Here is a 19,945-nt window from a genome sequence, read left to right on the forward strand (position 1 = left end):
GCCGCTCGGCTTTAGGGCTTTGGAGTAGGGACATGGGTGGTGGCTTTGGTGAACTGCCCCCCCCCCCACCTGCAGAGGCAGGGAAAGGAGCTGACCAGCTGCAGGGTGCTGAGAACCGGCATGCTACAGCAGGGGTAGTCAACCTGTGGTCCTCCAGATGTCCATGGACTACAATTCCCAGGAGCCCCTGCCAGCGTTGGAAACGCTCCCAAGGCAGTCGAGAAAGCCTGGCTATTGTGACTCTTGAGCAAGTATTGCAAGAGCTGGGAGTCCTGAATTCACTTCCAAACCCTCAGGGGCCATTGGCCAAGGACAGCCAAGATATCAACCAAAGAATTCATGTCTACTTCCTAGCCTCTGCCCTTCTTGTGTTCCCTTCCCCAGTTCTCCCAAATTGCCTGCCTGTTCATTCCTGGCTGCACCAATGAGCCTGGCTCCGGAATCTCACAGGACTTTTTTTTGCGCCTAACTTCAAGAACGTTCTTCGGTGACGAGAGCAGAGTTCAGAAGGCACGACCCGGTTTGAAAAGGCAACTTTCACGCCTCCGGTTGATTTCTGACCTGCCTCTTCGGGTTCCAGGTGACCTGTGGGGAGCAGGAGATTTGGAAAGCAGGCGCACGGCGCTAGTTGTGCAACGTAATTTATGCTCTGGTCCATGTTGCAAAGACAAATAAACCCTATCAGTCAAGACCGATGGGCCGAGAGGAGATCTACGGAGGAGGAGGAGGAGGAGGAGGAGCGGCACCTGATCGACTCGTGACTTTTCCACCCTGCCATTTAAATGCCTCGGAACACCCAGTTCGCCTCCGGATTCTAAACCCTGTTTGTCAAAAGGAACGAGATGCAGGAGAGAGTTCAATCCCTGTCAGGCCACACAACTCTCCTGATGGGCCCCAATCCTATTTCGGCCTTTCCCTTTTTTATGGCGTCTTTGGAACAGGGCTTGGGAGCCACCCTGGATTAATAGCTGGATTGGTGGCTTCAAATTCTGAAGCTGACGGGATCACCTTGGCACTTCCCCTGTCTTTCGGCATCACCTACCTTACGGGAACTGCGTCGGAGTCCAGGGGCACCTCTAAGGCCAACAAAGTTTAATGGTGGGTAGAAGCTTTCGTGTGCAGGGGCACACTTCTTCAGATAGCCAGATTTCGTTCTAATCCTGCAGCCAAGACCGCAGTCCACCTGAGCCTACCTCACAGGGTTATGGAGAGGATAAGGGAAGGGAGAACCGGGTATGCTTTCTGAAGGAACGGCTGGACATAAACGTACTGCTAGGTAATGAGATGGTCCCATTTAAGCCTTTCTTTTTGGAGAACCCACTGGAGAGGTCCAGAACTTCACAGCTGCAATTGGGGATAGGAAGGAATATCCCCTCAACTATCTACAGACCCAACTGCAGAGATTCAGTCATGGGGTCGGGGTTCAAGTGTCATACTAGGATCTGGGTAAACCCAGGTTCAAATCCCCACTCGGCCATGGAAGTTTAATGAATGATCTTAGGCCAGTCACACCCTCTCAGCTGAACCTACCCCACAGGGTTGTTGTGAGAATAAAATGGAGGGAGACAAGAATGAGGTAAGCCACTTTGGATCCCCCATAGGGAAGAAAGGCGGGATATAAGTAAATAAACAAAATTCCCACCAGACAGTGGAAAATGATACATAAAGAACAGAAGAAGAGTTGGGTTTTATACCCCACTTTTCACTGCCAAAAGGAGTCTCCAAGCAGCTGACAATCGCCTCCCCTTCCTCTCCCCACAACAGAAACCCTGTGAGGCAGGTGGGGATGAGAGAGCTCTGACAGGACTGCTCTGTGAGAACAGAACTATCAGGACTGTGACGAGCACAAGGTCGCCCTGCTGGCTGCGTGTGGAGGAGCAGGGACTCAAACCAGGCTCTCCAGATTAGAAGCCGCCACTCTTAATGACTACACCGCCACGGAATGCCCACTTGACTCCATATTATCACAGGTCAGCTTTTCTGCGGCTTTTCAATAGTGCTTCAAAAACCTGTTTGTCCAGAACAGGACAAAAAGGAACAGGGTCAATAATACCCCAGGAAGAAAAGATACCCAGAGCGTACCATTTCCAGCTCTCTTCAGCCCTTTTCGGAGTTGTACACCTGCTGTTTGTCTTGGGGGAGGGGGGGATGCTGTGCAGAAAGGGATGCCCAGTGCAGATTTAAGGGCTCGATGCTTTCAGAAAGGAGGTTTGACTGCATGGCCTCCGGCCCTCTGCCAAGCCTGCAATTCTACCCACGGTGGAATTTCATATGTCTCCGGCGGCGAATCCGAACCGGCAGATTTCAGCTGATAAAGTGTCTTTTTACTGCCCTAGTTGAAATGGATCTTGCCAGGTTTGGCATTTCTTGTTTTGAAACCGGCATTGTCTTCAGGTACACCACGCTGGCGTAGACCCATCGGCTACGAGTCAAACTAAACATGCTGAGCTGCAGGAGAACTCGCGGTGTGGCACCCAAGGGTGCTAGGGTGCCACTGACACCTTTCCTGGGGACTGCCAAGTGTTTTCAGAAAGTGGGGGGAACCAGGAGGAGTTTTGGGTCCACAAGGGTTCTGATTGGCTGTGCAGATTTTTAAAAATATTACTTTATCCGCAGCTGCCGCCATGACACAAAGGATCTTAGATCTGTGATGCTTTCCATGGATTGGGCTGATTTTCCCAATCAGAATTGCACAACTGCACACACAAATATTGTTTCTCCAAACAAGAGGGGGGAGAGAAATCACCTTTCCCCCTGGAAGAAGAGTGATCAAGAGAGGTACCCATCTCAGTCTGCCTAGAAACGAGGAAGAGTCCAAGAGCACCTTCAAGACGGACAAAATTTGGGGCAGGGGAGGAGCCTTCAGGAGTCTCTGCTCCCTTCTTCAGGGTGACTCACGAAAACTCATCCCCTGCCACAAATTTTGTCCGTCTTGAAGGCGCTCCGGCACTCTTGCTCTTTTCTACAGCTTCAGACAGACGAACACAGCTAGAAGCGACCAAAAACTCTCAAGAGCAAATTTTGTCTGTCTTGAAGGTGCTCCTGAACCTAGGAGGGAGAAGAGGGACCTAACACGAAAAACATAGCTTGAGGGGAAAGGTTGAAGTTGCCTCCTTTCTCGAAAAGGGAAATTCAGGGCAAAGTTACACACAAGGCTCACTAATTGCGGAGCTTGGCCCCAAGAGAGCTCCTTCACGTCTGTCGCAAACCGAGGACTGCAGGAACTCTGCCCCAGCTTCCCCAGGGAGAAGGGAAGGGACAGAGCGTTCTCCGTAAGACGAGGGTGTGGAAACATTCTCTGTGCAGACAATACCCACGTTCAGACTTCGGTTGGGATTAAATTGCAAGCAGAAATAAAAACAGGGGAGAAGGGAAGCGGCCTCTTTTAAGAGCGTTTGTGCATGGCAACTTTTTCGTCAACCGTATCGCCGGCAGCAGCATCAAACCTTTTGCTAGCAGCACGAGCGGTACACGAGAGATGGAGGACGACCATAAAATGCTCCCTTCCAAGCAAGACAGACAACAGGACACTGAGACATAATGGACACACGGCAACGCCAGCACTCGAGGGAAAAGACGGTTCACCAACACTTTCCACTGTACAGCAGCCTCTGCCTTCCTTGGCAAATCCCCATCCAGGTGCTGGCTGACCGTGCTTGGCTTCCCATTAATAACGCTTGTAACATGCTGGTTTTTAATTATTTACATTTTAGCTGAATGATATGACTACGCTATCGAACGCATCCTGTATATTGTAAACCTCCTTCAGATGGTGGCTACACATTGCCTGGAATTACCACTGGCTACTTTGGAAGGTGGACTCACTCTCTAGCAGGGACTCATGGGAATTGTAGTCCGTGGACATCTGGAGAGCCACAGTCTTGACCACCCCTGCTTGTGGCATTATGCCCATTGAAGCCCTTCCCCTCTCCGGATTCTGCCCTGCTTAGGCTCCACCTCTAAAAACCCCAGGTATTTCCCAACCCAGAGCTGGGAACCCAAGTGCTGGCAAGCTCAGGCCAACCTGATCTATTCAGGCTGCTACGGATGCCAGGGTGGGCGCTGTTTTCAGACGACTCTGGCCGAGGGATTTTGTAGCGCGTGAGCTGACGTGCCAACCCAAGCTAGTGACAATAAAAAAACCATAACTATTTCTGTCGGTCATTGCTTGCAAAACGGTAAAGTTCACAAAAAAAGGATAGGTTTTCAAGTGCCAGACTTATTTTTCTAATACAAAAGAGGGGACCTTCGTATCTGTGGGATCACCTCCTTGCTTACGTTGCCCAAAGGAGACCAAGATCTAGTAAGCAGAACTTGCTCAAGATCCCTGGGCCCAAAAGAGGCTGAATGGGCATCGAACAGGGCCTTTTCAGCACCAGCTCCGGCCTGGAGAGATCAGGACCCGGGACAGTTCCTCAGGACCTGTGAAATAGACCTGTTTCCGCCCGGCCTATTGTGGAGGCCAGAAACAACACTGACAAATCAGCCTCCCTGCTCAAATCATCAGTCAAACTGGTGGTTAAATTTATGTACACGTCATCCTATCACATGAGAGAGAAGGTGGCAGCTTTTAGAATGACTTGCGTTTAAACGGGAATAGTAATTAATTTGTGATTTTAATACTGACGATTATGATAGAATGACACTGTATTCTTTCATTGTTTGTATACATTTGTTGTTACCCACCCTGCACCTTTGGGGAAGGGAGGGATATTAAGACTTAAAAAGCGGTAAGGGATTTGTGCCTTTGATATGCTATGCAGGCCTGCTTAACAGCTCCTTAGTATGGACTACCAATCAGTTGGCCAGACATAATGTCTAATCACATGTTATCTGAAAAGTCTTAAGTTCTCCAAGCCTTCCTGAAAGGCGTCTCTGAAGCAGAGGCTGGTTTGAGAGCTCTCCTTGTGCCCCCTCCAAAGTTTGAGCTTCGCAAGTCAACTTACGCATGTGTAATTCCCGCCCTAGCAAAAGGCCAGACTGAATACTTGACCGCTTATCGCTAGCCAGAAACTGAAACTTTTTGAGCCTTAACATTTCTCCTTTATTTACTCTACAAACAATTATACGCAAGAAGAGCCTCTGATTTCCTAGTTTTTGTTTGAGGAAGCCAGCTCTTCAAGTGGAGGAGCGGGATATTTTGTACCAAACGTCATTCTTTTGTGAAACTTTTATTACATTGACCACTTTTGAAGGGGCTAAGAACTTTAATGTAATGTAAAACATTCTCCCCACTAGGGCTAGATTCAAATGGGTAGCTGTGTTGGTCTGAAGTAGCACAACAAAGATTTATTCAAGGCGCCAGCTTTTGAGTGCTCAAATAAATCTCTGTTGGTCTTAAAGGTGCTCCTGGACTCTGATTTTATTGTTCTCCCCACTGTCTTTCTGGGGGAGCCCGGGGCTGAAGATGCTCACATCTAAATCAGCCAGGGCAAAACCCTGTAAGGTGTTCCATTTATTGATCAGGTAGGAACTGGGGAAGGGAGGGGTTGGCCCTGTTTTGTTACCGGATTCCCTCCCTAAAGATGTGGCGTGGAAGGGCACATCTCGGGAGATTTCGTAAATGCCCTAAAATATTTCCGCTTCTGACCCTGTTGGCAAAGAAGACTGGCCCTTCTGCAACTTGACCTTTTAATCTTGTGTGTGTGTGTGGCTGTGGGTGTGCATGCGTGACATTGTGATTTTCAAAAACACATGTTAGCGATCCATATCTTTGGTTGCTCTGAAGGCAAAAAAGGCAGCCTAGAAATCTGTAAGTTAGGACCAACCCTGCATGTCTCTCTCTCTGCAGAGTGTCTCCAAATCCCCCTCGGGAATCCCACAAGAGGGACACGGAGGACAAGTCATCCTGTGTCGCTTCACAACCTTGCACCTGAACAAGGTATCAGGTATGATGTTCCTTGCTCCACAGGGCCAGTCCCATTATGGCTCTTAGCACTGGCATTTCGGGGTGTATCCTGCTTCACAGTCCAAGCAACACATTATTATTATTGTTGTTGTTGTTTTGTTGTTGTTAAATTTATTGCCCGCCACTCCCGAAACCAGCTCTTGGCGGGTTACAGATATCTGATTAAAACCCCAGTAAAAACCCCATTAAAACGGACACGAAATCACAATCAAAGCAGAGACAACACGGCAATCATACCTTCCCAACCTGCGCTCCCTCCCTGCCTCTGGGGGAAAGAAAGAGGGTCAAGATGACAACTGACTGCTGCATAATATTTGGGGGGGGGGCGCTGATCTTCCTCACTGTCCTCGCCCTCAACCATAGACCTGGCGGAAGAGCTCCGTTTTGCAGACTCCGTAGAATGCCAGAAGCTCCTGCAGGGCCCGCAGCTCACCTGGGAGCTCATTCCACCAGGTCGGGGCCAGGACCAAAAGACCCCTGCCTGCTGCTGCTAGGAGGGCTTTTTCACACACACACACGGGTCTGGAAACAGCCAGTGCTGAGATAGCTGTAACTTGGCACAAGGCAGCCGTACGGTCATCCCCATCCTCCTCATTCGCTTGAGAACTCCTGCACAGGCTGTTAAGAAGGGGTGCTGAATACTGTCACTCTGCATGCTAGAGGGCCTGGGAGGGAAAGCGTTCAGGGAATTCTGTCTCTCAGGTAGACTTGGCAGTCGGCTGCTGGCCTCCCGTGTTTCACCTAAGGTGGGAGGTCTCTTCTCTCTCTTACCTGGACTCTGAGCTGGAGCAGGTTAACCTTTTCAAAGCCAATCTGTCCACAATAAGTTCAATGCACCTACATGAACGTGCCACATAAGGTGCAGTCCGATTTTTGTACGCGACATTTCTTTCTCTTGTTGCCATCGGCGGCGTCTCAGCGGCTTTGTGATTTGTTTGAACAACCGTTTCCCCTTAACCAGGAAACGTGGGGGATCGGGGAGACTATGTCAAACAAATGATTGTTTTTTTTAAATGTTCTACCCAATACAACTAGCCACTCTACCACACTAGCTGGTTCGGCAATCTAGGCAAGAAATGATCCACTGAGATTGCTGTTTCTGGGCATAGGTGGGGTTGCATTCCTTACATGGATGGGAAATGTAATTTATAGATGCTTCCCAGACTCCTTGTTGCTGTCAAGTTATTTCTGTTTGTCCAAAAATAAACTCCACTATAAACCACTTGGGTAACTAGAGTAATGACAGAAATTTTGTTGAGTCCAGTGGGACCATTAAAGACCAATACAAGTTTTATGCAAGGCGTAAGCCAGGGGTAGTCAAACTGCGGCCCTCCAGATGTCCATGGACTACAATTCCCAGGAGCCCCTGCCAGCATTTGCTGGCAGGGGCTTCTGGGAATTGTAGTCCATGGATATCTGGAGGGCTGCAGTTTGACTACCCCTGGCGTAAGCTTTCCTGTGCGTGTACTTCCTCAGACACACTGAAATGGAAGTTACCAGGAATGGAAGTTACCAGGAGAAGGTGAGCTACAGATCAGCATACAACAAATGATGATGTTTAACAGGCAAAGGCCAAACAGGAATAACAAGCTTAGTTTATACAGTCACCATTTGTCTGGACTAAATTCCAGAGAGAAACATAGGGAATTATCTCCCCCCAAATAATGCCCATTTGGTAACTGCGACAATGCACTCGGTAAAACTTGGCCTGATTGGCCCTCCATGGGGGGGTATGCACTCAATAGGGAAACAGCACTCACCCACTGAGGGCCAATCGCGGCCTTCCCCCTTCTCTCACTTTTCCTCCTCTACCTTCCAGCCACTAGAAACTCAGGAGAATGGGAGAAGGGCCGGCCCTGCTCCTTGGTGAGACATCCGCTGGGGCATGGAGCTGGCTCTTTCTAACCAGCCCACCCCTGAAACATCAACACATGCTGGCAGGGGCTCATGGGAACTGTAGTCCTTGCACAACTGAAAAGCCAATTTGACCACCCTGGTAGATGCCCTTAAATGCCAACAATGCCCTCCCATTCTTTACATAGGTCAAATACACAAAAGGCTAAGCAGATAAACATCATTATGTTGCGTGCTAATTTGTCGCTCAGCCACCACCTCTATGTACGGACTGGTCACTTCCGTCTCAGTGCATCGGAAGCAGTGTGCATTCACGTGGGACTTTATGTCTTGGAACAATAATCTGCTGCTCTTAAAAGGGCCCCTGGACTTTAATTTTGCTCTGTGGCTTCAGACCAACACGGCGACCCGCTGGAAATCTGCCTAGCGTGATAATGCAAAAGGTCATTGGAGAAAACGCCAAGTCAAAAGTCCAGGCAAAACCGCCACCGTTGAAGTTAGGAAACTCCCGATGAACCGTGTGAGGGGGGGAAAGGACCCTCTTGACCAACCCTGCCCTTTGCTGCGCAAGAAGAAAGGCAGGCAGGATTAAGCTCGATGGTTATTGCACCCATCGGCCACTGTAGGCGGATTGGCCGCTTGCTCCCCAGCGGGAGGGAGTGGAGCAGATTGCATGTAGACCCTATCTGGGATAGCTCTGGCTAGCCTGATTTCATCAGATCTCTCAAAGCTAAGCAGGATCAAGCCAGCTGAGTATGCGGGTGGGAGACCTCCAAATGTCTCTTGCCTCCAGATCTCACTTTCTAACAGCATGCAGAGTTAACCATTTAGGGCAGGGGTAGTCAACCTGTGGTCCTCCAGATGTCCATGGACTACAATTCCCATGAGCCCCTGCCAGCTGGCAGGGGCTCATGGGAATTGTAGTCCATGGACATCTGGAGGACCACAGGTTGACTACCCCTGATTTAGAGGGGGAGTTCATTGCTCCGATCCACCTTCTCTTCTCCTTTCTAAGCCCTGGGGGTTCGAACTTGGTGCAGGACAGGAACAATCTCAGCCAAGAGCTTTGTTTACGAAAACTTTCAGCGAGCCATTCCCAAAAATAACTAGGCCACATCCAAGCCAACTTTTGTTGCACTGCAGCTGCAAGGATGCCTCTCCCCCCCTCTCCCCTCCCCAGCCGAGGGGCGTGCGGTGGACTGTTTTGCATGTGAATGGCTCTTGGTTCCCCTTCCCCTTCGGTCTTCCAAGACAGATTTCACGGGGCTACTGGAGCAGTCGCTCCTCCCTGCTCCCTAAATGGTTCCAGCCTTTGCCTATAGGCTCCACTCCACCCCGGCAGGCAGTAACAGATACATCCACCCCCTCCCCAATGCTCCTCATGCTCTCTGGCCAAAAGGCATTCTGGGGAAGGAGGCATCAGTCTGCCTGCTCGGGAAGCATGCCCTTCTCTTCTGAAAAAAACAAAACAACAAACCTCACCCCTTCCTTATTCTCAGGTGGATCAAGGCAGGTTTGTCTACAGCAGCAAGAAAACCGCAAAAGTTCAGGAGCACCTCAAAGATTGCGAACATCTGCGGCTTTCCTGACTCCCTGGTCACTTTGAGCAGCGAGTCAGAGACGCTTGTGCTCTGCCACAAATTTTGTTTGTCTTCTAAGTGCTCCTGGGTTTCCTTGTCCGTCATTCTTTATTAGAACAAGGCCCAGGTATGGTGACCTGACCTCTACCACCAATTGCTTCCTTCCCCGCTGGCCTGCCTTTCCCTCCCTCTGTTTCCAAGCCTTTCTGCCAAGCTTTGAGAGACTGTAAGGGCCTCAGGGCAGGAACCCTGTTTTGGTGCCGGAGTCTTTGTAAACATCCTGCTCTCCAGGCTGCAATATAAATAACAGTAATTTCTGCTGATCCCGCCGTTTTTCCCGCAGGCTTGTACAAGCACAGGAGTGTTTGTGCAGGAGACTCAGGAGGTCACGGGTTCGAAAACAGTCCCTAAGGTCAGCCAGTTGGAACGCAGGTGGACAAACACCCACCGCTGCCAGACACAACGGAGGAGGGAGGAGGCAGCTGCTGATCGCACTGCCCCCAACAAACACCCACCCTGGTCCCACCCCCCCAGCTGCGATTGCCCAGCACTTCCTCGCAAAAACTTTTAAAGGGGCCAGAAAGTGGCGTCCAAGCCCCACAAACCTGGGGGGGAAATGCACTCTTTCCGCACATGCCTTCCCCACGTGAGATGCTCTCTCTGCCCTTCATCCCCAAGGATTTTCAGTCATCGGTTCTCATTCCGCACCCCTTGGGTAACATGCTCCCGCTGAACTTTTGAAGCGAAGCGCCGACTTCTGAAGCGCACCGAAAGTGCACTATCCAACCGGTGCGGAACCAGGAGAGAGGAAATCCTCTCTCCCCCCCCCCCACCCCCTTGCTAGCTTCTTGGCTGCTCTTACCCCCGACGCCCCCTCCTCCCTCCCCAAATGCTCGGCTGCAGCTTTCAGCCCCCAGTTCGCAGCCTTGGATGGAAGGAAGGAAGGAAGGAAGGAAGGAAGGAAGGAAGGAAGGAAGGAAGGAAGGAAGGAAGGCGCCCCCTCCCCCCGCAGCAGCCCCCTCCCCAGCAAAGGGGCTGCTTGGCCCACGCCCCCTCCCACCCCCAGCCCCTCCCGGGCTGCGCTGCAGAGGCAGAAGCGGTCTACAAGTCTCCCCACCCCTGCCCCACCTGGGGGAGGGGGCACAGCCGGAAGGGCAGCTGCTGCAAGCCGCCTCCCCCCGCTGCCCTTCCAACCTCCTCTCGTGCCAGGCTTGCACCCAGCCGGCCCCGATCCCTGCGCAGCCTACCTTGCAATGCAACGAGCCGTTCCCTTCTGCGCTTCCTGCCCGGGACGCCTGCGAGGTTTTGTGCCTCCGCAGAGAAAGAGCGTGCAAACAAACAACAAAACGCCGCCCCCGGCAGTCCGGGCTGCTCCGCCAGCAGCTGACAACACGGCAAGCAGGGTTCGGGGCGCCTCCGCGGCGCCTACGTCATCACCGGCGGCCGCTTGCGCATGCTGGGAAATGTAGTCCTCAGGGAGGGAGCGCGCTGCCTTGAAAGGCTAGAAAAGGGCACGCTCTGTTTGAACAAACGAGGACATTGCATTCGTTTGCGCACTGTTTTATGTAGTTGTGAGTTTCCTGCATCGTGCAGGGGGTTGGACTAGATGACTCTGGAGGTCCCTTCCAGGTCCCTTCCAGGTCTGTGATTCTAGCATCAATGTGAGTATACTCTCTGCTGGTTCCTGACTGTATTAATAAACAGGGGGGGGATATCTAGTATTGCTACTTGAGGATGGTTGTGGGGTGGAGCCAGAGGAGGGCAGGGAGAGAATCCAACAGAGTAAAGGTAAAGGTATCCTCTGCAAGCACAGGCTGCTGGGATTGAACTCCCAGCCTCATGGGCAGAGCTTTCAGACTGCATGTCTGCTGCCTTACCACTCTGCGCCACAAGAGGCCTCACACAGTGACCAGCAAACCAAATGAATCTGTCCAAGCTGAAAAACAAAAGAAAACCCCCAGTTTCCAACACAATTTCCCACAGACAACTCCCGGTGAATTACCCTTGTGTCCATATACAACAGCGTGGTAGACTATAACAATCTGCATCAAAGCAAAAACAGATAATGAAGTCATAGTGGAGATGTATCTACCACTAATGTCTCTAAATTCCTTCCCAACAGAGATTACGATCTTTACCAACAGACGAGATGAGAAACAGTGTTCTCTCCGTCTCCAGGAATGTGCGATGGTATTGCTCATGCCCTTCAAACATCATTCACCATTGACCAATTTAAATAAAAAACGAACAGGCAGTTGTGTGCATACTGTGCAGGAAGACCACAGTTCCCCCTGGGGGGGCCAACAACAGGGCATAGAGGCTGAGGGCTTCATAAGAACATCAAAAACCCCTGCTGGATCAGGCCCGTGCTCCACACGGCCTTTCCCTGATGCCACTTCCTGACTCTGGGAGTCAAGGTTTAGTGCTTCTGAATGTGGAAGTTCCCCTTGGCCACTATGACTAATAGCCATTGACAGTCTTATCCTCCATGACTCTGTCTAGTATTCCGGTGGCCATCACCACATCCTCTGGCAGAAAATTCCACAGTTTAATCATTCTCAGGTGGAGCCTGAGGAAGGTCGGGTTGAGGGAAGGAAGGGACTTGAACAGGATGCACTGCCACGGAATCCACCTGGCCAAGCAGCCCTCCCTCCTTCTCGCCAAGCCAGCATTTCACATTCCCCTCCTGCAACCTGTCCAGGTCATCGGTTTGAGAACGGGGGTTGAGGGGACGATTCATGCAAAGAACCAGCGATGTGCTTTCCACACAGCAACTGGCTGGCCAGGTTTCCCCAGCACAGCTGCCAGCACAGACCAAACATCATCCAAGCAGGGTGGCGAGCCATCTGGAGGGGAAGATGGCACGTTTTCAAAGGTCCTGTTGACAATGGTGCCGTTTCCCTCCCGCCGGCCCTTCACAGCTGCCCTTTTCCCTGTCATGCCGTGGGGAGGGCTTTGAACGAAACTGGTCGTTGCTAGATCACAATAGCATTACAATGAACTGTTGCCACGACCGACTTGTTCCTTTGATCCCCACGGACAAGGCCCCCCCCCATACTGGACAGCCTCTTCCGCAGAGCTCGCTTCTTCTTCTGCATTCCCGCTTGTGCCGGTTCAGTGTTTTTCAAGAAGCCATTGCAGAAACGGAAATGCCGGTGGAAAAGATGGGGTACTCCCTGGAAGAGGCTACTGAACATTTTGCGTATTGCATCAGCCCACTCTGCCTTTCTGTTTTTGTGTGCCTGTTTTTGGCACAACCACCTGGAAGATTATTTATTTATTTATTATATTTATATACCGCCCTCCCCGAGGGCTCAGGGCGGTTTACAGAAAACAGGAAAAGATACAGATGCAGATAACTTCCCAAAATGTTCACTGGTCGTGAGGAAATCTCCAAACTGCCGGTTTCTTTATTTCGTTAAAATATTTCTATCCCACCTGCCTTGTCGGTTCAAGGAGGTTTACAATAATATTTAAATCTGCAAGGGCATAACGCCAAGCGTAAACCAATTTAAGATTGAATTGACTACTAGAGGATGCAAAATCCCTGTGAAATGTGGGTGGGAAACACTGGAAGAAGCAGGAATTTACAAGCGAGAAAAGTGAGAATGTGGAAAAACAAGGAAGTCCTGCGGAGTCTATTCCCCATTTGCCCAAGGAGATTTAGAATTGCAGTTCTGTGTTCATCTCTTGCTGAAAGGTTCTTTCCTGCCACCCCTTTCCCCTGGCAAGACAGGAATAGAGGGCGAGACCCTAGAAGAGGGGTCCCTCATGGGGTTCCCAGGGGTACCTGCTGACAACATCTCTGGTGCCCACCAAGGATTCTGAGCAAGTGGGTGGGACCAGGTAGGGCTTTTGCCCAGCAAGGCTTCTGATTGGCTACTGGAGGTTTGACTGGCTGGGTGGATTTATTATGCTGCTTTGGCAGCAGCTGCCGAAACCACTCAAGCATCTGCATTGCGCGGCTGAAGTTAAGCTGTGGTGATCACTGTATGTCTGTGTTGGAATTGCAATCTGCAAGTGATTTGGTGAAGTCAGCCTTGAAGGGCTGTTGTTAAGCTATTTAAGCCGCTGAGCTGTACCTATGTCCTCACCGGCGACACCTAATGGCTACTCTGAGGTTGCATGGGATTCTGAGCCACCTGCTCTGGGGATTCCTTTGTTCAAGGTGGGCTCCCGCCCACTTCCTGCTTCTTCTGGAAGATCAGCACAGGGTGTGCTCTGAGGCAAGCAAGTTGTGGACTCCATTAGGCTCTCTGCACTCTCCATCTGCTGATGTGTGGACATGTACTCCTGCTTGCAAAGCCAGCTCGGCCTCCCGCGATAGCCATTTTGCTGCACCACCAGGACCGAGCAGAATTCCAAATGTGCCCACAGGCTTGGATATTTGACAAGAATATGCCCCCAGTGAGCTTCCTTCCTTCCCTCTCCAAACCCCACCCTTCCTAAGCGCTTCCCCTCAACCTCCGGTAATTTCTCAAACAGCACTTTGCAAACCTACTTGCTAGGGTCCGTCTGCCTATGGCTGGCTGTTGAGATATCTGTGTGCTACTACAGAATTCCCCTTCTGGACTGTCTTGCCCACACAGGAAGATCTGGTTGCAACCACAATCCCCAAGCATGCCAGTTTATTAGCCTTGTAAATGCCGCCAGACGCCGGTTGTAGAAATCCTGCAGAGTAATCCTCCGAAATCCCTGCTGCGGGCCATAGGTGGCGTGCCACCCTACTGGTTGTCGAGCTAGCACGGTGCTGCTGTGGAAGACGGATGGCGTGTGTGCCAGCCAGCCAGCCTGACGTCATTTCATCCCAGTGCAGAGAGAGTCCCCCTGGAAGAGATTTCCTCGCTGCTGCAGCTGGCAACCTTCACGGCAGAAAGCTGCCAGATTGTGAGACGCATCTCTCTTCTGAGATTCTGAACTGCTCTGGCTGAGAATTCTCACCACCTGCTTCCCAATCAGGGCCTGCCTTGAGCCCCTGAATCGACACCCCGGATTGTTGTTATTCAGGGAGAGGTTAAGGAAGCCCCTCTGGCTGGTCAAGGTTAAGGAAATGCTGGCAGGTTCTTAAGGAACCTGCCAGCGCTTCCTTAAGAACTTCCTTAAGAACTCTCTCTGCAGCCTGGCTCTTCTCCATGGCCTGCCTCCCCTGGGCCAAACTCACCTTTCCCTTTTCCTAGTTGGTAGAAAATAAACTGGCAGGCAGGACTGCTTGGATTCTTTTGACCATTTCTTCTAGTGGCTCGATGCCAAATGGGAGCCGTCTCAAAATCTGTGTTGTAAGGTGGGGGGCATTCAGAACTTTTGGGGAGCATTTTGAATTTGGGGGCGGGGGGGAGCCCTTCTTCTTGTTTGCAGCCAGCAGAGAGCCAGCATGGTGTGATGGTTAAGAGTGGGTAGCTGGGTTCGATTCTCCACTCCGCCTCTCCATGCAGCAAGTCCCAGTTCTCTCTGAACTCTCTCAGCCCCGCTTACCTCTCTAGGTGCTTGTTGTGGGGAGAGGAAGGGAAGGCGATTATAAGCTGCTTCGAGACTGCTTAAAGTAGAAAAAAGTGGGGGATACAAAAACCTTTTCCATGATGGTTATCCCACCCTGAGGATATAGCCTCCGCTTTCCCCTCCAGACCTGCAAAAATGGAATCAGAGGATGGTCATCAGCCACGGAGATCTCCTTGAATCTTTGATCTGGGTTTCAGAGGCATCTTTATAACCTAAATATATCCTGGGGATTACCTGGAATTGTAGTTCGTCTCCAGACTCCAGAGATGAGTTCCCCTGGAGAAAACAGATGATTTGGAGGTGGTTTTGTACACCCGTGAGGTCCCTGTCCTCTCCAGGTGGCACTCACAACTCTCCAGGGATTTCCCAACCTGGAGTTGGTAACCTTATCATCCTGAGCAATGGTGAGGGGAGCCACTGGTCCCGAGATGGGCCATGGCTGGAGGTCTCCCCAGGTGGGGCCATCTTCTGGAAGTCTGTTAAGCTCTTTATGCACAGCTCAGCTGCCTCTGACTCCCTCCCGAACAATTGGGAGGGTGGGGGATACATTAACAATGCTGAGACTTCTCCCTAGCTTGCGTAAATGAAAAAAGGAACCTTTTAAAGGATCTAGCAGTGCTGAAGGTGGGAGAAGTGCAAAATATTCGGCAAGACGGCAACCTGAAGGGGAAAGTGGCTGGGGGAATCCTGGCAATTTCAGAAAACATCTCCTGCCCCAAACTGACCAATAAGGTGAGACCTGCCACGCTGTGGGTGGTAGAGGAGTAGTCTCTTAAGGGTGGTAAAAGAGGAGACAGAAAACTGATGCAGTCATTATGCCAGGGGTGGGCAAACTGTGGCCCTCCAGATGTCCATGGACTACAATTCCCATGAGCCCTGCCAGCCAGGCTCATGGGAATTGTAGTCCATGGACATCTAGAGGGCCACAGTTTGCTCACCCCTGCGTTATGCTTTTGAATTGCCACAGCCTTGGGAGTGAAGCAAGGCAGGGAGGAAACCGCATCTTCAGATTACCGTTAAAGCAGAAGAGCATGAGATAAATCTGGTTGGGTGAAGCTAGTGGTCCACCCAGCCCAAGAGTCTGTGTCACACAGTGGCCAAAACCCAGGTGCCGTCAGGAGGTCCACCCATGGGGCCAGAACTCCAGAAGCCCTCCCAAAGTTGCCCCCCAAGCACCAAGAAGGCAGAGTATCTCTGGGGCAGTCATAAGAACACGAGAGAAGCCATGTTGGGTCAGGCCAATGGCTCACCCAGTCCAACACTCTGTGTCACCCAGTGGCCAAATCCCAGGTGCCAGCAGAAGGTCCATCAGCGAGGCCAGAACTCCAGACACCCTCCCCCTGTGGCCCCCCAAGCACCAAGCACACAGAGCATCACAGCCCCAGACAGAGCATTCCATCTATACCCTGGGGCTAAGCTGCTGAGGACCCTCTGCTGCAAATGTTTCTCCAGTCTCCTATCGTACTCTGACCATCACCACGTCCTGCAGCAGATAATTCCACATGCTGGTTACGTGTTGGTTAGTACTCCTAGAGAACATGGATGCTTTGGAGGGTGGACCCCGTGGCACTGAGGCCCCTGCCTTCCCCAGGCCCCATCCCCAAATCTCCAGGAGCCTCCCAACTTGGAGCTAGCCGGAAGGACCAGACAACCCCCTGAGCCTAGCCTGGAAGCCTAGACGATTCCCGAGAGACGGAGAAACACTCATCCGTTGGGGCTGAAGGGCTTCTCTCCCTATGATGTTGTCCTCCCATTTATTCATTTTCTACCTGGCTTATCGCCTTGGCTTAGAAATCCGGACCAGCCAGCAGAAAGCGGATTGCAGGCAGGTATGGAGTGCCTGCCTGGGGCAGGAGGCAGCGGACGGGATTTTTTGCATAAGGGGCAAAAATCCGAGGACATCTAAAGGCTGCAGAGAGGGAGGGCTTCTCAAGGAGGTTTTTCCGCCCAGGAGAGACACCCACACAACACACACACAAGCTATTTTTATCCCCTCTCCTGCCTGAATGAGCAAAATCCCTTCTCTGCACTGACATCCAATTTAGCAGCATCCCTGCTGGCTCAGCACGTGAGGGGGAAACCGAATGCTGGAGCTATTTTCAAACCCCATAAATATTCATCTCCTCTAGGCAGCCAGGGTTTTTCTGCTCTCTCTCTCTCTCTCTCTTTTTGGTGCTGTGTAGGGAACCAGGCAGTGGAGGAGGAGGAGGAGGAGGAGGAGGGGCTGGGGGATGCCGGGATTTCTGCAAGCCCTTGACATCAAAACACGGTTGCTACGCTCTTGACGCAGGCTGGGCCTCCTGACATCTGCAGCTCTTTCGAGGAAGGCGGGCACGACACAGACATTCAGTGCGTCTCCCCAGTTCACAAGCGGCATCTGCGTTCTTCTTTTGGATTGCAGGCTCCTTGAGAGCTACCTGCTACCTTTTTTTTGTAGTTTTAATTGTTTTTGAATCTGGGTTGTTATAGCAGACGGCTGTGGCAAGAAGGCTGTTAACAGCACGAGGCTCAGACTCAGTTCCGCAGGGCCCGTAAGGGTCCAGTGGCACCTTTAAGACCGACAAAGATTTATTCAGGGCGTGAGCTTTCGAGTGCAAGCACTCTTCCTCAGGAAGAAGAGTGCTTCTGAGGAAGAGTGCTTGCACTCGAAAGCTCACGCCCTGAATAAATCTTTGTGGGTCTTAAAGGTGCTACTGGACTCTGATTCTATTGTGCTACTTCAGACCAACACGGCGACCCGTTTGAGTCTCAAGCTGGCGATGGCAAAGCGATTTAATGTTCAAAACAATCTCACAATGTTCAAAACAATTTCAAAACGGATTCCCGGGTCGAGCCCGTTTTCTATATCTTCCTCAGTGATATTCTCAGTGTTATAAGAACTCAATCTTCCCTAATAGTGTTTTTATGATTGTTGGGAATAACTTAGTCTCTTATAATGTCTGGGTGGTGTAGTTCGATCCCAAATTGGTCGCATAATATCCAGATTTGTAGGGGTCTACTAATATTAACACCACAAGGCGTAATTCCTCTACAGGAGTGACCTCTGCAACTAATTCATTCCACCGCCACAGGAATGGCTGTATTCTAGAGCGCCATGCGTTCAGCTAATCGTGAACTCTTTCAGGAAGTGGGGATGGGAGTTAAGGGGTCACCCCGAAGGGCTGAGGGGGAAACAGCCCTGACTTCTCTGCCTGGCCTTTAAGCCTGACTCTTTGCTTTTCCACCAGATTTCACAAGCCTGCAGATCCACAAGGTCCACAAGAGAGGAGGAGAGCTGAGATGAGGAAGAGGGCAAAGTGTGGATAGATGGGGGAGGATCATGCAGGTAAGTCCATCTGCTAAGGTGGGAGGGCTTGCAGTGTAAGCAGGGGGTGAATTGCGCCTTGAAGCTCCCAATGAGGTTGGCCGACAGAAGCTGCGATCAGTCAGACAGGGGCAGTGGGTGGACTTGAAGAGGTCTGCTGGATCTGACCAGGGGTCCATGTAGGCCAGGACCATGTCTCACGCAGCGGCCAACCAGTTCCTCTGGAAGGCCAACAACTGGGCAGAGAGGCTGAGGCCTTCTAAAAACATCAGAACAGCCCTGTTGGATCAGACCAGGGGTCAGATGCCCAAAAACAGAGCAGAGAAGCTGAGGCCTTCAGAAGAACATAAATCAAGCCCTGCTGGGTCAGACCAGGGGTCCCTCTAGTCCAGCATCCTGTCTCACAGTGGCTGGCCAGTTCCTCTGGAGGCCAGCCACAGGGCAGAGAGGCCGAGGCCTCCCCAGGGATACGGAGGTCCCCCTCAGTCACCATTAGGTGCCCGAACTCCTCTGAATCCTCTTGCCGGCCAGAACTGGACACAGAATCCCCAATGAGGCAGATCTACCCAGGGGCGTGACAATCTTGCCTGCTTTCCTCTCGGCCCCTTTCTTAATAACCCCCAGCCCAGAGCTTCCCCTTCATTTTTTACCGCTGCACGTCGACCGTCACCGTGGACGATCCCCAGGTGCCACCTGGAGATTGGCACCGCAGAGGGCTGTTCCCCCTGTCAGACCTGCGGGTGCCAACCTGGGCCAGCCCCTTCCCCGGGAGCCCAGCTGCGTGGGCCAGCCCCCTCAAGGTAGAGCCTCCAGCGCCAGGTCAAGAGCGGCTTCCTCCGGCGGCGACTCCGGGTCAATCCGCGCGTCTATATTTAGCCGGAGCTCCTCCAGCGCCATCGACTATTTATAACCCTGCCTGGCCGGCGCTCTGCGTGCGGAACGAGGGGGTGGCCGCGGGCAGCCGGTCGGGGGAAGGGGAGCGGCGCAGTCCTACCGCACTGCAGCCTCGCCGGGTCGGGGAGGAGGGGACGGCGGGCGGGGAAGCTGATTTATCCGCGGGCAGCTGCAGAGGGCTTCCCAGGCTGGCCGTCGAGGAAAACGGACTGCCTGGAACCAGCTGTAATTAACGGCGAGGGAGGGAAGGAGGGAGCCAGCCAGCCAGCCAGCCAGCCAGCCGGCCGGCCGGGCCCTGGAGGGAGGGAGAGGCACCCAACCCAAGGCTGCCGGCTCCTTGGGAAAAGATTACGAAAGGCAGCAGAAGGACAGCTTTGCCTCGCCGGCGCCATCAATCAAGGGATGGATCTGTCCAGTCCTGGAGCCCCCTGGGGATCTCTTCTGATAGCAAGATGGCAGAGGCAAAAGGGAGGGGAAGGAGCAGGTTTAAGGGGCCTCATGAGAGGGTGGGGGGCTTGTCTCGGCTCCCCAGAGCTCCTATATTCGGGGGTCCCCAACGGGGTGCCCAGTGATGCCCCTGGAGCTCTTCCCCAGCAGGATTCTGACAGAATGTCAGAGTTCTGATTGGCTGTGCAGGTTTTGTAAGATGCTGCTTGGGCAGCTGCTTCCCCCAGGGCACAAGGATCTGGCGACTGCCGTCAAGCCGCAGCAATTGTTTTGCGGCTGGCTCCGCCTCCCGGGGCAGCCATTTTGAGGCAACCGTTTTGTCGAGGCAGCCAGCATGCGGTGTCAGGATTCCAGTTGTGCCTGGAGCCTCAAAAAGGGTGCCCGAAATGCATAATCCACACAAGGGGCTGCCCTGGCCCCCTTTTGTGACGAAATCCTGGCTGAATATTCGTTGCTGGAGGG

At 52.1% G+C, this 19,945-nt stretch overlaps 1 protein-coding gene and 1 long non-coding RNA gene across 3 annotated transcripts in view; one reads left to right on the forward strand and one right to left on the reverse strand.

Moving 5' to 3' along the window:
* The window catches only part of ORMDL3 (ORMDL sphingolipid biosynthesis regulator 3), a 25,419-nt gene extending 14,666 nt beyond the window's left edge, over positions 1–10,753 (reverse strand). Inside the window, exon 1 of one of the 2 annotated variants that reach the window (XM_077312937.1) lies at positions 10,590–10,753. The gene's annotated coding sequence lies outside the window, so the exon portion shown is untranslated. The remainder of the gene's footprint in view (positions 1–10,589) is intronic. The other variant, XM_077312936.1, reaches the window with a different exon arrangement.
* On the forward strand, positions 5,387–18,133 carry LOC143825023 (uncharacterized). The gene is made up of 3 exons (XR_013226935.1): positions 5,387–5,466; positions 5,792–5,888; positions 18,066–18,133. It is a non-coding gene; the product is annotated as an uncharacterized LOC143825023 (long non-coding RNA).
* The last annotated feature ends 1,812 nt before the right edge of the window (positions 18,134–19,945 follow it).

This window comes from Paroedura picta, chromosome 16 (genome assembly GCF_049243985.1).
Source record: "Paroedura picta isolate Pp20150507F chromosome 16, Ppicta_v3.0, whole genome shotgun sequence".
Lineage (NCBI taxonomy): Eukaryota > Metazoa > Chordata > Lepidosauria > Squamata > Gekkonidae > Paroedura > Paroedura picta.